The following is a 10959-nucleotide window of genomic DNA, read 5'->3' on the forward strand; positions in this document are numbered from 1 at the left end:
CAGTGGCTAAGCCCCTGACTTCTTCTGCTTCATCTCACACACACACACACACACCCACACACACACACACACACACACACACACACACGCACGCACACTTAGAGACCAGCTGACACACAGGGATGTTATTCATAAGTTTCTGGGACAGCGTCAACCTCAGTAGAATCATGAACACAGTGCCTATGTGGCTCCCATTCCCAGCGATGCCGTTTTCTCTTTTCTTTTAGCTTCACCTCCTTTCCTATGGTCCTTTTCTCTCACCTCTTTTTGTGCTCTGTCTTCATTTACAATAGAAGAACGTTTCAAAGAAAAAATACTCAGCTACCATATGCATTCTGAGATACCAAATAAAATGGATTACATTCCACTCAGAGGCATGCTTTTTTTAAGCATTTCAGAGCTACTTTATAAGAAGTGCTTAGAAATTTCTTGAATTCAGCTTCAAAATAAATATAGACCTTTTTAGTGATGCTCCTCGTGCTGGTGGCATTCTGCTCCTTGTGCCTCCTCCTGCTCCTCTTCCTCTTCTTCTGTTCCTCCTGGGCATTCTTGGCCTGTAGGAGCAGAAGGTGACAGATGTACACCGTACCTGCTGATCTCCCCTCTGACCTCCCCTCCTGTACTCCTCCCTTGTGAGTCCTTATTCCCCTCCCCTACATTTCTTGCAAACCAGCTCTCTCACTCGCCGTACCTCCTGCTACTCTCTGCTGTGCCAGATATCTTTTCTTAAGGCTTCCTCTTTGTCTTCATCCATTCTCCCACCTGCACATTTTTCCTCTTATGAGTAATATTAGTCATAGTGATTCTATATGTTCATACTAAACATCATCTACAACACAAACACCCACATACGGTCATGAAAAATAAAGTTCTACACGCAGTCTATTTACACCCACCATTCAGTAGCTTTTAGAACAACATTTGGCTGAAATAACTTGAACTAACAATTTTCTATTTGACTGTATGATCATCTATGATCAGTCTGTCTTTCGTGTTGAGAAATGTTGGCCCTGTCTTCTTTACAACACCACTTCAGTTCTTTGAGGTATACAGACATTTGTTTATGCACAGCTCTATTGAAGGTCCCACCACAGCATTTCATTCCAGCTGAGGTTTCTGACTGGACCTTGATTATTTTCTTGTAGACTTACTGGTGTGCTTGGGGTCATTGTCAGGTTGCATAACCCAGTGTTGATGACCAAGCTTTCGCTGACAAACAGATGGCCTGACATTTGACTCTAGAATATTTTGATATACAGAGGAGTGCATGGTTGATGCATTGACTGCAAGGACCACAGGTCCTGTGGCTACAAAACAAACCAAAACATCACCTCTCCATTGTGGTGTTTGACAGCTGGTATGAGGTATTTGAGGCACCGTTTATGAGCAAACATCTCCACTTTGCTCTTGTCTGTTCTCCAAGTCCTTTGATTTTTTCTTGAAAACCTAAGCTATACATTATGTCTTTTTTATTTTTGGAAGAAACTTTCTCCTGGCACCCCTTCCAAATAAGCCATATGTGTTAAGTTTTTCCTAATTGTCTTGTCACAAACATTAACATTTAAAATGCTAATTGAGGGCTGTAGAATATGAGATACATCTGTTGCTTATTTTGCTGTTTCTCTGAGCGTTGCATGGTCTGGTGTTGGAGTGAGTTTGCTGGGATGTCCACTCCTGGCAAAATTGTAGCATTGTGTTAACACTCACCTGCTAGAAACCAGCAAACTGTTAAAGATTTATTTATTTTTTTAGAAATGTGGTGCTGATGATCAAAGCAAATGTATTTGATTTGCAGAACCTGGCTTAATTGCAATAGAAGCATTAAGAGACCTATGAAAACCGTTGTTTTCACAGAACTGTGTGCATCAAAAGTAAGTTTGACAGTTGAGCTCCTTGTACGCTGATTAAACACCTAGTAACACAATTAAATGCTTAAGCTTGCCACAGTTACAGTTTTCTATGTTTCATTAATGTTTACTTTGTTTTGAAAAGTTATTTTCAGTTTATTATGGGTTCACTCAGTTTCTAAAGTGGGTCATCTCATTTCACTTTCAGTTTTATAGTTTAAAAAGATTTATTTCTTTGGCTCTCTTATTAGTTTCAACACTGGTGTCAGTTTGTTTATTATAGTATGTGATGTGTTTTTCAGATTCAATACCTTTTTTTAAAACCCATTTTTACCTATTTATAAACACAACACTGTCAAGGACAATTGAATCCCAACAACGCAGTGCTGCCTCACTCTCTGCAATCATACAGCAAGATTGCAGATACATTTTCTCTTTGCTCTCGCTCTCTCAGGCTCCAGGATAGGCACCCTCATAGGCATTCCCCTCAGTTAAGGGGCTTGGCAGGTACAGTGGCATCTGTATGCCCAACCTGACTCATGGATATTTCATGTTGCTGAGCAGTACTGGCCCACACCACACAGTAGTGGGTAGGCAGACCAAAGCTGCTCAGTTGAAGTCTCACCCATACCGTGCAGTGTATATAAGGGTTGCCTTTATAGCTGCTAGAACTGAGTCATCCACTTTGCCATGCCCTGTTGTATACCACTGCACTTTATTCCCCGCTACACTGTGAGTATAGCCTTTGGGCGTAATGCGAGGGGGAAGAAGTTAGCATTAGAAATTGTTATGCACTGGTAAGACAGAAATAAAAAACTGAAGGTGGTGGCGTGATGAGCACTCCACCAAAGAGAAGCACTTTCTGAACCATGTTACGTATCCAAATAATTCAACTACTTAAAATATAGCTGTTAATAAAGATTCAGAAATAAACAGAAAAGACTGTTGCAATTAACTAATAATATATTTATAATTATTTCTAGCATCATCAATAATAAAAGAGAATAGGAAAAACTAAAAGAAAAGAAATTAAAATAAAGTCATAAAATAAATATTTTAACTTGTCCCATCACACCTACTTTTAATCCAGACCTCTTCCTCTTTCTTTTCCTGCTTCCTCAATCCATGTCCTCAGGAAAGGAAGTGGGAAAGAGAATGACACGTCTTCTGTCTGCCACTTCATATTAAATGGGAGCAGACATGGTCAGTCAAACGTAGATAACCCCAGGGAATGGTTCACTGCTCAGGAGGCTTTTATTAAATATAGTCATAATGCTATATAGCTATCTGACTGCACTTAAAATAGACCCTCAACTCGCTACTGCAGTGCTCTCTGTGGGAATGGGATATTATGAAAGTGTGCAAAGTACTAACAATATTTGAATACTGGTGTTCTATTATGAGCTCAGAAAGGCTGCACAGTATATAGTCAGTTTGGATTAATTAAAAAAACATTAATGGTGATATGGCAATAACTACTTAATCATATGAGTACTGCTAAACAGTTACAGCCAGGAAATTTACTGTTTTACTGTGAGAGACATCACAAAAGTGACTGATGGGAATAACTCTTCCTTTGTGAAGAATTTGAATGCCAGTATTCTTTCAAACTTGGTATTATAGACTTAATTGAGGCCTAATGCTTCTTGACAGATTAACATATCAATTTCTTATAAATTCAATTCAACTTAGTTTTATTTATATATTGCCAAATCAACCCTGTGACAGATTGATGACCTGTCTAAGCTGACTTTTGCCTGCTTTTGCTATAACAAGTTGGTTATGCAACACAAGTAATCTGCCCTTTTATGAATTTTTCAAGTAAGTAATCCAATATATATATGATTATACTGTTGTAAAATAATGTTTTATATTGTTATATTGTTGTTACTCTTATTGCTATATAAAAAAAGAAAACTCCTCCAGCTGTTTTGCTTATTCTTCTTGGCAGGTAGCTTCGTACTACATATGGATTGGCAGCAGTACACTGGAACCTAACAAATTGGATCCACTCAAATCTGACACTCTTAGGCTACGTTCACACTGCAGGTCTTAATGCTCAATTCCGATTTTTTGATCAAATCCCATTTTTTTTGTCTGCTCGTTCACACTACAAATAAAATGCGAGAGCAAACGCACTCTAGTGTGAATGCTCAAAGCGGCCCGCATGCGCAAAAGAAGACGTCACACACAACGCGCTCTGTTTAGACCCAGAGCAAACAATATTGTTTGACTGATGGCCCTTAATATAAAGACTTCGGACTTCATGTTTCCCAATTTTTGCTTTAAGTTATTTTGTTATTTACATAATAATGTAGATAACCTAATAATTATCCTTATTGCTGTTTTAGAGAGGAGCGGTGCTTCAAAGGATAGTTGCAGATTTCTGTCAGAATTTGCAGATTATACAGTACAAATAAAATGTTCATGTTTCTCCAACGTTGTCTTCCCAACAGTTTCACTGACATCTACGCTGGATAGCCAGGAAGCGTTCACGATGTCTTATCGGGCGCTTCTCCGGTGCTGATAATTGGCGTCTGTCTTGTGTCAGTGACGTAAAAGACGGATTTAATGCGACTTGACCATTCACACAGCGGTCGCTTTCTGAAACATCGGATATGTATCGGATTAAGTACCACATACGAAAGTGAGCCAGATCGGATTTGAAAATATCGGATTTGTGTCGTTCACACTGTCATACCATGACGGATTTGATGCGCTTTCGCCTGCAGTGTGAACGTAGCCTTGGGCAAAAAGCTTGATGCCTGAGGGGTGCGATTGTCATAACAACAGCAACCAATAGTTCACAAGCTAGCCAAGCTTTAATTAGCATTTAGCGTGAATTCAACATATGTTTTATATAAACAGCCTTCAGATAAAACATAGTGACTTTGTACTTGAATAATTAACCTTTCCGTTTTTCCTTTTACTGCCATGTCTTCACATGTAGTGACCACACTCTCACATTTTCACAACATGAAACACTGATTCTGGTTCTGCTGGAGGTTTCTTCCTGTTAAAAGGGAGTTTTTCCTTCCCACTGTCGCCAAAGTGCTTGCTCATAGGGGGTCATATGATTGCTGGGTTTTTCTCTGTAGCTAATATTGTACGATCTACTGTGCAATATAAAGTGCCTAGAGGCAACTATTGTTGTGATTTGGCGCTATATAAATAAAATTGAATTGAACTGAATTGAAGCATTTAAATAAATCTGATTTCATTGGGCTAGCCTGCTCTCATAGCTAAAAAGTTTAACTTTTTTCAACCACAGTGTGAACTCTCACTATTCAACGCGAATAAGAGGCAACAGACCTGAAGTCTAAAATGCATCTGTGTAAAACTTATTTCATAGTTAGAGAACACCTTGTGTCTTCCAGTAGTTGAACACAGCACTACCAACTAACTAAGATCATGCTTAAAAACAGACAAAATAAAAAATCACACTATTGACTGCTGGCTGAACATGAGATTTTAACAGTGCTCACTCTATTTAAATATAGACATGTTTTGACCCATCCATCCTACCTGATATCCTCTTTACACAAACTTCATTTTACTTCATACTTTACTCTAAATATATTTGTAAAGTCATTTTTGGGTAAAACAAAACTGACACTGTGCTCCTCGTGTCTAACCAGCCCCCATAACCTACTCAAGGAATGAGCAAAAGCAAAAGTAAACAGCAACTGAAAACAAAGTTCCCCCATGGGAGACGAACCCAGTTTCCTCTTTACATGCACATCTAATAGTGCAAAGAATGGTGCACGAAGACAACTGCACCAAAGGCAACTTTCAGCATATCTCAGTGTTACCAGCAACCTTGACAAAACTGCAGTATTTGATGCCCCAGAAATGATAATGATGGGATCTCTGTTAGTACTGAACCCACTGCATGTCAGGGCAGCCATGCTTGCTGACTGGGACATAAATGACACAAAAATAGCATTTGCAATTATCTATTTTCCACAAAGGACTATACACTATCTATACACACAAGGCAGTCTGCACTTTGACTGCATTTTAACATGCAATACACAGCTCTCAGTTTCATCACTATCCATATGCAGACAAAGCGCACACAGAAAACATTTAATAACTTCTCTGGCCCGTGGACAAAGAAACCAAGGTCATACAAAAAGTGAGGCCACTTATCAAAACGTGTGAAAGCCCAACAGCACTCTCACACATCCAGAAGAAGCACCACTTCAGCTAGAAATAAGCTAATATTTATATAGAAGAGCAAAGCATATATATATATATATATATATATATATATATATATATATATATATAATATGCCATGTGCATAAATGTGCCCTGTATGGCCTGCATTGATAAGAACACCACTCCATTGTGTATGGGCTGTGAAATAAGTGTCTCATGACTGTGACACACACCAAACACACACACACCCATATATATGTATGCATGTATAGTACAATATGTGGTACACAGCAAATCCATTTAGAAAGGCAATTTCAAGTGCCTGTTATGGGTGCGCCATATATCAGGTAACAGATCGAGCCTCTTGTTCATCCTAAAGAAGAGCTGACTATAGTAAGCTTGATGGAAGTCACGGCTTCACAAGAGAGATGGATGACAATAATGTCACAGTGTGTAGGTAGAAAATATGTGTATGTGTCAATGCAGGAGATAACATTGTGCCACTCTTTAAAGCTGTAGGGCAGAAGCTGTCCTTAGCCATCGTGGTAGCAAATATCTTACAAGTCACCTATGAACTTTGTCGGTTGACAAATTAAACACACACAAAAAAAGGAACACGTTCATATTAAGGTGCTCAACCAGTTAACTCTTGCATACTATTCTGGGCCACAATTTATCTTCATCTATTGAGATAGTTTGTAGATCCACCTGTATGATTCAAAGAAAGTAAAATTGTAGTTTTAGGAAATCTCGAAACTGAATTTGTATATGCCATGCATGGGTGTATATTTGTAGGACTACACTTCGGCCAAGTTCCCACAGAGACAGGCTCGCAATTTTTGAAGTATCATGGGGAAAACTCAAAACAGCAAAATAGTAAAGCAGCATAGGAGTGATCATATATGGTGCACAAAAAAGAAGGTCATACAGAGGTGAGAGGGTGCCTTGACACGAGCTCTGTAATAGGGTGGAATAATGGTGTGGTGGTTAATACTAGCACCTCACAGTAAGAAGATTTCTGGTTTGAAAGATGGGGACCCACAAGACTTAAATGGCACCTGAGCTGCTATTTCATAGTGTGAGAAGTAGCCCACATGCAAGGTTCCTACCAGTGCTTTGAACACACAGACTAGTTTGCAATAACCTAGTTTTTTGTTCTAAGTGTTGATTAATTAAATTGTTGGTGAATGTTAATTTGATATAATGCTGATAAGCATAAATGTTAGATTTAAGGAATTTATATGAAGAATTTATATTTATTATCCTTTTATTAACGTCAGATAGGCTATTTAAACATCCATCCATTTAAACATTCTAAAGTAGGTATGTAGTTCAACATCTGCTATAGACACTGAAGAGAATTCATACTATAAAAGCAAGAAATATGAACAGTATGTAAGAGTTAAGTGTAGTTTTGTAGTTTGGGGCTACTAATAAAACAAAAATGCCATTTTTCAATGTCAGGAAGTCATCACTGATTTTCTTTTTGATTACTGATAGAAAACCAACTCCAGATATGATGGCATCCATCCTCATTTTCTGGGCACATTTTCTGATTCAGAGCTATTAGTGGAATTATGAAACAAGGCTCAGCTGTGTTGAGAAAAGTAAAAAAAAACCAAAAAAAACCCCTCAAATAAACATTTTATGAAAGAGCTGGCTGTTGTTAATGGAGTGCTTCCAGAATGCATCTCAACATTGGCAAGTCGAATTGTCACTGTGCCTCTGTTGGGTCCAGTGTTGAAAGAGGGTACGTTTTACAAATATTGGCTGAACTGTTCAATGTCAAAGGAGAAACATATGTAATTTAGGAAAATAGTGCTGCAATTGGTGTTGCCAAAGTTCAATATCGTAAATAAGGCATTTCATGCCTGAGTTTTCACGACCACAACAGGTCCTAAAATGTTTTTTAAATTTCAGATAATACTTTAGGGTAATGTGAAACAGAGCATGCAAAGCATAGACAACTGTTACAACAACTTACACATACGCAAAGTTAAGCGTCACAGTTAAGCTTCCTTTTGATGAATTAAGAATCATTACATTCAGAGAGACAGATTTCATTAGTGAGGTTTCACAAGCATAGTGCACAGCTCATACAAACACAGTCACAGTGGTGGATTCATCACCATATGCAAAGGGGGAGCCACAAATGCTGTTACACTGCAGAGCAGTGGTGATTCAGTTACAGTGCAGCTTTTGCGTGCCTCGTTCTTCAGCTACAGAAAAGCTTTCTGTCACTTCTACTCCATATTTCTTTCTTTTCTCCCTCTACCCAAAATGCCCCTGCACTCTACATCCTGACCCCTTGTCTTTTCTCCTCTGACCAAACCCACTTTCACTGCCTCATCTCCCTTTCTTCATCTTTCAGTTCCCTTTTCCCCTAAGTCCGTCATTCCCTCTCTGTCACCTCAACCTGTCTCTGCCTTTCCCTGCTCTGCCAATCCCCTATTCCCTGTCCCGGTCATTGGTGTGCTGTGAATTTGCATTTAAAAACTGTCCATTTTCACTTGGCTACAATAACACCACAGCTCCCCTGATGCAGTTTGAGCACAATAGTAAACACTCCCCACCCCTGCTGCGCAAACTGTCAACCCCCCCGCCCTCAATAAATAAATGAATGAAATAAAATAACACAGCGAACAGGTTTAACTGCAAAAGCGGAAGATGTGTGTGATAAAATGTATAAGCAGCAACGTGAAAGTAAGATGAGCAAAGTATGTAATGATGACAGACGGGAAGCATTGAGGACACACACAAAGACACATTGAAACATGTAGCGTTTTGCTCAGAGTAGTTGGTAAACAGCGATGTGTCAGAATGGGATGGAGTGTCAGTGAGGTGTCAGCACAGCATGGCCGACACGTCAGTCAAAGCAAACAACGGCCCTGAGCAGTTTAGTGTGTGTGTTGGGTGTCTCAGGGAGCCTATGTGTGTGTGTATATGTCCCTGAGCTGCCCCCCTTAGGAAGGGATGCCAGTCAGCATCTAAGTAGTAGAGGAGAGCAGATGAAATATTGATCTATGATAAGACATGAAGTACTAAGTCAGTGGTTCCTCTCTGGGTGTGTATGTTTACGATCTTGTTCAGCCCACAATTTGGGTGGCTAATATGCGTCATACATTCTGTCAATGATAAATATATGTGACAGGATGCTGAATGTCCCATGTTTTGGTCATTGCAACGCCTACAGGGACATTGTGACATGCCTCATTAAACTATTGTCTTTTAAAGCCTAGCACCAAGCACATTTAATAATATCTTCAATTTGGATATTAAATACTTAGACAGGCACTGAGGAGGTCAGCTTGTATGTGAGTATAATACAACTGTCTGTGCTGGAAAAAAGTATGTAATTCTGATTCTGTTTTAGAAATTTTATACAATATTATTGTTATTGCTGTATGCTATGTTTACATAGCATACATGATGCTGCATCTGTGTCAGGTATAACTCACATTAGCTGCTCATTTATCATAAAGGAGATGAAAATAATAGAACTAACAGAGCCAGTCCATGGATGGGAAAGGGCTCTTTGGTGTGCAACTCCTTTGGCTGGCAGTTTTGTTGATCTGGTCATTGATATGCCAGGCTTCAAAGAGATGTTGAGTCTGTGCTTGTGCAGTCTGGGTAAGCTGTCTGTATCTTTTTTTTCTTTGCAAAGTTAGTAACGTAATGCTTTTTTTTATTGGTTTCCTATTCCTGTGATAAGCTACAGTGACTAAAGTGCACAGCCATGATAGTGACTCCATGAGGCTGTACTGAAGAACTAAAATGAAAAAAGGTCAAATGAAAGTTTAAAAACTGCAATCTCAATCTGGACTCAAAAGTCCTATACTTGTGCAATAAGTTGATTATGCCACCCACCAGACTAAACTCCCTACATATACACCCTCCGTTGCTATTACTCATCATCATTTGATAATGAGTAACAACCAAAAAACAAAATGGCAACAAAACTGTAACAAATAAGTATGCCTGAGTAGTACCTACCACATGGGAACACGATAATTAATGGGCACCTGGTTCCAAATGTGATTAGAACAGGTCTTGTCCATGTGTCTGTATTTGACTCGGGGAGAGGGAAACTGTGCCACCAAGGATAATTGCAGGTATGGGTCAAAGTGATCCTGATGATATTTGAATGAAAGTGACTTTGACTTTAACCCATTCTAGCTTCCATTCAGGATGGAAGCTGGAATAAATTCACTGTCCTACAGAGAAACACATTACCGCGTGAATTAAAGACCCCTACCAGAAAAAAAATCAATATTTAGATTAAAATGTACTGAACTTCTGCCAACAGTCTCAGTCTTGTCAATTATCGTGCAAATTACAAGATTATTTAAATAACTAACTTTTGAAGGGTAAATACGGTAAAGATACAAAGAAAAAGCTATTAGCTTCAGCATGGACAGATGTTTATTGAAAGGTCAGCATTACACGCACATACACACACCTACACACATAGATTTATATACTGCACTAATGCAAACATGTAAGTATGTACAGATTAGGATGCACAAGTTTAAGGAATAAAGTGAAGTAGCAGTTTAAAAATAGTTTGCGAAAGGAGCTCAAAGTGTCTCCTCATCATCACTTCCAGCAGAGGTTAAAGATAGTGTGTGACTTTGTTAGTGCATGTGTGTGTGTGTGTGTGTGTGTGTGTGGGTGGGTGTGCGTGCGTGCATGCGTGCGTGTGTTCACAGAACACTCAGTCAGCTTGCTCATCATCACTTTCAGAGGTTGAAGAGACATTTTGTGTTAGTGTATATTTGTGTGTGCGTCTCTGTGTATGTGTGTGACACCGCTCTGCTCTGTATTCATGTCTCGTGCTGATTGCTCTAAATGAATCTTGCTTCAGCCTGCTGAGAGAGGGAGGGTGAGAGAAGAGAGAGGGAGAGGTGCAATGAGAGTTGGGGAGGGGAGAGAGCGAATGAAAGAAGGG

This window comes from Haplochromis burtoni, unplaced genomic scaffold (assembly GCF_018398535.1).
Source record: "Haplochromis burtoni strain Fernald_Lab_line unplaced genomic scaffold, NCSU_Asbu1 Contig_826, whole genome shotgun sequence".
NCBI classification, from domain to species: Eukaryota; Metazoa; Chordata; class Actinopteri; order Cichliformes; family Cichlidae; genus Haplochromis; species Haplochromis burtoni.